The following is a 7,049-nucleotide window of genomic DNA, read 5'->3' as shown; positions in this document are numbered from 1 at the left end:
CGAGTCACCCTGCCAAGTCGACCCTTTAAGTCCGTTCATCAAGTCGCCCCGCCGAGTTGCTTCTCTAAGCCCACTCACCATGTCAGCTCACCAAGTCGGTTGTTCAAGTACATTGCCAAGTCAACTCTTTAAGTTCGCTCACCAGGTCAGCCCGCTCAAGTCGACCCTTCAAGTTGGTTCATCAAGTCACCCCACCAAGTCGACTCTTTAAGTTCATTCATCAAGTCACCCCGCCAGGTCAGCCCACAAATTACTCTCACCAAGTCGACTCTTTAAGTTTGTTCATCAAGTCACCCCGCCAGGTCGGCCCACCAAGTGGACTCTTTAAGTTCGTTCATGAAGTCACTCTACCAAGTCGGCCCACCAGGTCGACTCTTTAAGTTCGTTCATCAAGTCACCCCGCCAGGTCAGCCCACCAACTACTCTCACCAAGTCGACTCTTTAAGTTTGCTCACCAAGTCACCCCGCCAGGTCGGCCCACCAAGTACTCTCACCAGGTCGACTCTTTAGGTTTGTTCATCAGGTCACCCCACCGAGTACTCTCACCAAGTCGACTCTTTAAGTTCGTTCATCAAGTCGCCCCGCCAGGTCGGCCCACCAAGTACTCTCACCAAGTCAACCCTTTAAGTTCGGTCATCAACTCACCCCGCCAGGTCGGCCCACCAAGTACTCTCACAAAGTCGACTCTTTAGGTTCGTTCATCAATTCACCCCGCCAGCTCGGCCCACCAAGTACTCTCACCAAGTCACCCCGCTAGTTTGACCCACCAAGTCGACTCTCTAAGTCCGTTCATCAAGTCACCCCGCCAGGTCGGCCCACCAAGTCGAATCTTTAAGTCCGTTCATCAAGTCACGTGACCAGGTCAGCCCACCGAGTACTCTCGCCAAGTCGACTCTTTAAGTTTGTTCATCAAGTCACCCGGCCAGGTCGGCCCACCAAGTCACCAAGTACTCTCACCAAGTCGACTCTCTAAGTCCGTTCATCAAGTCACCCCGCCAGGTCGGCCCACCAAGTCGAATCTTTAAGTCCGTTCATCAAGTCACCCCACCAAATACTCTAACCAAGTCGATTCTTCGAGTGCGTTCATCAAGTCACCCGACCAACTACTCTCACCAAGTCGACTCTTTAACTATGTTCATCAAGTCACCCCACCAAGCACTCTCACCACGTCAACTCTTTAGGTCCGTTCATAAAGTCACCCCACCAGGTCGACCCTTCAAGTGCATTCATCAAGTCACCCCACCAAGTACTCTCACCAATTCGACTCTTTAGGTCTTTTCATCAAGTCACCACACCAAGTACTCTCACCAAGTCAACTCTTTAGGACCGTTCATCAAGTCACCTCGCCAAGTCGACCCTTGAAGTCCGTTCATCAAGTCAAACCCCACCAAGTACTCCCACCAAGTCGACTCTTTAAGTCAGTTCACGAAGTCACCCAACCAGGTCGGCCCACCAAGGACTCTCACCAAGTCGACTCTCTAAGTCTGTTCATCAGGTCACCCCACCGAGTACTCTCACCAAGTAAACTCTTTAGGTCCGTTCATCAAGTCACCCCGCAAAGTCGACCCTCTAAGTTCGTTCATCGAGTCACCCCGCCAAGTCGACTCTTTAAGTCCTTTCATCAAATCACCCCGCCAAGCCGACTCTTTAAGTCTGTTCGTCAAGTCACCGTCCCGATCTGGCCGAGCCATTCTGGCCGAGCCATGCTGGCCGAGCAGATCTGGGCGAGCCATTCTGGCCGACGCGATCTGGCCGAGCCGTTCTGGGCAAGCCATGCTGGGCGACCCGATCTGGGCGAGCCATTCTGGCCGAGCCGATCTGGGCGACCCGTTCTGGGCGAGCCAATCTTTGCGACCCGTTCTGGCCGAGCCATGCTGGCCGGGCCATGCTGGTCGAGCCGTTCTGGCCGAGCCATGCTAGCCGAGCCGATCTGGGCGAGCCATTCTGGCCGAGCCATGCTGGCCGAGCCGTTCTGGCCGAGCTGATCTGGGCGAGCCGTTCTTGCCGAGCCATGCTGGCCGAGCCGTTCTGGCCGAGCCATGCTGGCCGAGCCAATCTGGGCTAGCCGTTCTGGCTGAGCCGATCTGGCCGAGCTCCAAAAATGATGTCGTGGATGGCTGTTTGGTCGCCTCTGTGCCAAATTGATCAGCACAACATTGGGAATGGTTCGACAGCGGTTGTCGTTCCAATGTGTCATCGGGATGTCTTGGAACGCGGCCTTTCAAGGGCGAGCTCGCGTCTAGCACTTGGATTGTGCGTCATCACAAGTGAATGGGGAGATCTCTTTGTGAACAGCGGCATGGCGATTGCAAGAGAAAATTAACTTAGTAGTCGGAGCATTGGCCTCGGGCCATTGTGACGACCTTGCAATTTCTCTATAATTGCAACCTATGTTTGTGCAGTAGCAGAGTTTGCATGTAAGATTGGCCTTTGTTCTTGACGGTTCCAAGTACTCTCACCGAGTCACCAAGTCACCATGCTGGCCGACCCGATCTGGGCGAGCCATGCTGGCTGAGCCAAGTTGGCCAAGCCGATCTGGCCGAGCCATGCTGGCCGAGCCGATCTGGGCGAGCCATTCTGGCCGAGCCGATCTGGGCGAGCTCCAAAAACGGTGTCGTGGATGGCTGTTTGGTCACATTTTTCATTGAATTGGATTTTTAAGGGAGTTGTCTGCGCTGTCATAGATTTCTAATGCAGAGCGAGCCTCGCACTAATAGCTTATATAGGAGAGGTTGTTGCCGTGAGCCTCTCCCGTGCCCCTTTCATTCATTCAACATTGGTGTCTAGGCGGATCGGATTGTTGGGTTTTCAAACGGTGTATGTCGATGTTGAATGAATGAAAGGGGCATGAAGTGATCTCAGTGCTTTTCCTCGGCTCTCCTTTAGATCATGTTTTCCGATGACTCAATTTTGGAAAAGGTGAGGCAGTGGTTGCTGATCCATGGCGTGTGTTTTTGGTGGTTTTAAAACTTCATCTAAACGAGAGCCCTTGTCTAGCACTCCGGTGTTGCTTGGTATAATGGCAATTTGCTATGGGTGCTCAGCGCTCTAGCAATTTGTCATGGTGTACTTATCGCGGCTACATGGGAGCTTTAATATCAAAAGCTCTCGGCGAAAAATGGTGGCCAAGCCATGCTGGCCGACCCGATCTGGCTTAGCCATTTTCGTCGACCCGATCTGGCTCTCGTTTCTCACTCCATCGGCACAAATTCGAGAGTTGTTCGACAGCGGTTGTCATTCCAATGTGTCATTGCGGTGATCTGGAGAGTGATGCTAAGTGCGGCAGCTTGCGTCTAGCATTTGGGGATGTTTGTGCAAGCGAGCAGGGGAGCTTCTCTGATCGGAACCTCTCCATGGCCTTTGAATATAGACCCAGTGCCGACGATATCGATGGATACGAGCCTTGGATTATAAAATTGTTCAGCTAACATTGGTTTTTGTGAGAGATGGGTATGAAAGCACTTCCCGATCGATACGCGAGAGTTCCCTAAGATCGCCTCTGTGCCAACTCGATCGGCACAACGTTGGGAATGGTTCGACAGCGGTTGTCGTTCCAATGTGTCATCGGGATGTCTTGGAACGCGGCCTTTCAAGGGAGAGCTTGCGTTTAGCACTTGAATTGTGCGTCGTCACAAGTGAATGGGGAGATCTATCTATGAACGGCGGCATGGCGATTGCAAGAGAAAATTGACTTAGTAGTCGGAGCGTTGGCCTCGAGCCATTGTGACGGCCTTGCAATTTCTCTATAATTGCAACCTATGTTTGCGCAGTAGGAGAGTTTGCATGTTAGATTGGCCTTTGTTCTTGACAGTTCGGAGTACTCTCACTGAGTCAGCAAGTCACCATGCTGGCCGAGCCATGCTGGCCGAGCCGATCTGGGCGAGCCATTCTGGCCGAGCCGATCTGGGCGAGCCCCTAAAACGGTGTCATGGATGGCTGTTTGGTCACATTTTTCATTGAATTGGATTTTTAAGGATTTTGTCCGCGCTGTCGCAGATTTCTAATGCAGAGCGAGCCTCGCACTAATAGCTTATATAGGAGAGGTTGTTGCCGCGAGCCTCTCCCATGCCCCTTTCATTGATTCAACATTTGTGTCTAGGCGGATCGGATTGTTGGGTTTTCAAACGGTTTATGCTGATGTTGAATGAATGAAAGGGGCATGAAGTGATCTCAGTGCTTTTCCTCGGCTCTCCTTTAGATCATGTTTACCGATGACTCAATTTTGAAAAAGGTGAGGCAGCGGTTGCCGATCCATGGCGTGTCTTTTTGGTGATTTTAAAATTTGATCTAAACGTGAGCCCTTGTCTAGCACTCCGGCGTTGCTTGGTATAATGGCAATTTGCTATGGGTGCTTGGCGCTCTAGCAATTTTTTCGTGGTGTACTTATCGCTGCTACATGTGAGCTTTAATATCAAAAGCTCTCGGCAAAAAATGGTGGTCGAGCCATGCTGGCCGACCCGATCTGGCTTAGCCGTTTTCGTCGACCCGATCTGGCTCTTCTTTCTCACTCCATCGGTACAAATTCGAGAGTTGTTCGACAGTGGTTGTCCTTCCAATGTGTCATTGCGGTGATCTGGAGAGCGATGCTAAGGGCGGGAGCTTGCATCTAGCATTTGGGGATGTTTGTACAAGAGAGCAGGGGAGCTTCTCTTATCAGAACCTCTCCGTGGCCTTTGAATATAGACCCAGTGCTGACGATATCGATGGATACGAGCCTTGGATTCTAAAATTGTTCAGCTAACATTGGTTTTTGTGAGAGATGGGTACGAAAGCACTTCCCGATCGATTCGCGGGAGCTCCCTAAGATCGCCTCTGTGCCAACTCGATCGACACAACATTGGGAATGGTTCGACAGTGGTTGTCGTTCCAATGTGTCATCGGGATGTCTTGGAACGCGGCCTTTCAAGGGCGAGATCGCGTCTAGCACTTGGATTGTGCGTCGTCACAAGTGAATGGGGAGATCTCTCTGTGAACGGCGGCATGGTGATTGCAAGAGAAAATTGACTTAGTAGTTGGAGCATTGGCCTCGGGCCATTGTGACGGCCTTGCAATTTCTCTATAATTGCAACCTATGTTTGCGCAGTAGCAGAGTTTGCATGTAAGATTGGCCTTTGTTCTTGATAGTTCCAGGAGATGACCTCTGGAACTTTTGGATTGGGCCCCTTCAAGGTGAAATTCATCTAGTTGATCGGATGAGCTCGATGACCATTTCACTCCCTTGGCTCCATGAATTCAAATCCCATCCAGCTGCTGTGAAGCCATCCCGATTTTGCTATGCGAGGGCTCTCTCCCCAGAGTCGTTCTCTTTGCAACAACTTCTTTGGCAAAAAAATTTCAGAATGGTTCGGCAGCGGTTGTCGTTCCAATGGTGCCGTTGTGGTGGTTTCCTGGGCAGCGATCTGAAGGGCGAGCCGTCGTCTAGCAATTGGGCTGCGCATCACGGGTGACAAGGGAGCCTTTGTAATCGGAAGCTCCTCGTGACCATTCGATGAGAAGAGCCATTGCTTGTGTGAGCAAGGACGAATGCAGCCTCGGATTCCAAACGAAATCAACGACATCGAATCTATATATAAGAGCGGAATGAAGCAGCAGCCCGTTTGCCATGCGCGGCTCCCCAATGTTGGTCGTCTTTCTCACTCCATCGGCACAAATTCGGGAGTTGTTCGACAGTGGTTGTCGTTCCAATGTGTCATTGCGGCGATCTGGAGAGCGATGCTAAGGGCGGGAGCTTGTGTCTAGCATTTGGGATGTTTGTGCGAGCGAGAAGGGGAGCTTCTCTTATCGGAACCTCTCCGTGGCCTTTGAATATATAGACCCAGTGCCGACGATATCGATGGATACGAGCCTTGGATTCTAAATTTGTTCACAGCTAAGATTGGTTTTTGTGAGAGATGGGTACGAAAGCACATCCCGATTGCTACATGGGAGCTCCCTAAGGTTGCCTCTGTGCCAACTCGATCGGCACAACATTGGGAATGGTTCGACAGCGGTTGTCGTTCCAATGTGTCATCGGGGGATGTCTTGGAAAGTGGCCTGGCCTTTCAAGGGCGAGCTCGCGTCTATCACTTGGATTGTGCATCGCGTCGCAAGTGAATGGGGAGATCTCTCTGTGAACGGCGGCATGGTGATTGCAAGAGAAAATTGACTTAGTCGGAGCATTGGCCTCGGGCCACTGTGATGGCTTGGCAATTTCTCTTTAATTGTAACCTATGTTTGCACAGTAGCAGACTTTGCAAGTAAGATGGTCCTTGTTCTTGAGAGTTCCAGGAGATGACCTCCGGAACTTTTGGATTGGGCCCCTTCAAGGTGAAATTCATCCAGTTGATCGGATGAGCTCGATGACCATTTCAGTCCCTTGGCTCCATGAATTCACATCTCCTAACCGACGACAATCTTTTGCTCCTTAGACGACCTCATAATAAATTGGGTCGTGGATGGCTGTTTGGTCAGAATTTTCAACGATTTGGATTTTTATGGCGGATGTCGGCGTGTTCGCTAATTTCTAATGCAGAGCAAGCCTCGCACTAATAGCTTATATAGGAGAGGTTGTTGCCACAAACCTCTCCTGTGCCCCTCTCATTGATTCAACGGTGGTGTCGAGGCAGATGGAAATGTCAGATTTTGAAACGGTGGACGCCGACATTGAATCAATTGGAGGGGCATGAAGCCCACCCTCAAGGTGCTATTCCTCGACTCTCCTTTAGATCATGTTTTCTTGTCACTCAAGCTGGCGCAATTTTGGAAAGCAGTTGGGCTGCGCGTCACGAGTGACAAGGGAGCCTTTGTGATCGGAAGCTCCCCGTGGCCATTCGATGAGAAGAGCCATTGCTTGTGTGAGCAAGGACAAATGCAGCCTCGGATTCCAAATGAAATCAATGACATCGGATCTATATATAGGAGCAGAATGAAGCAGCAGCCAGCTCGTTTGCGATGCGCGGCTCCCCAAAGTTGCTATTCTTTCTCACTCCATCGGGGCACAAATTCGGGAGTTGTTCGACAGCGGTCATCGTTCCAATGGTGTCATTGCGGCGAAATTTGTTCACAGCTAA

This window comes from Cupressus sempervirens, chromosome 2 (assembly GCF_028749045.1).
Source record: "Cupressus sempervirens isolate cs-2001-9-10 chromosome 2, ASM2874904v1, whole genome shotgun sequence".
NCBI classification, from domain to species: domain Eukaryota; kingdom Viridiplantae; phylum Streptophyta; class Pinopsida; order Cupressales; family Cupressaceae; genus Cupressus; species Cupressus sempervirens.
The sequence above is the reverse complement of the archived record's forward strand: the minus strand, read 5'-3'. Positions refer to the sequence as shown.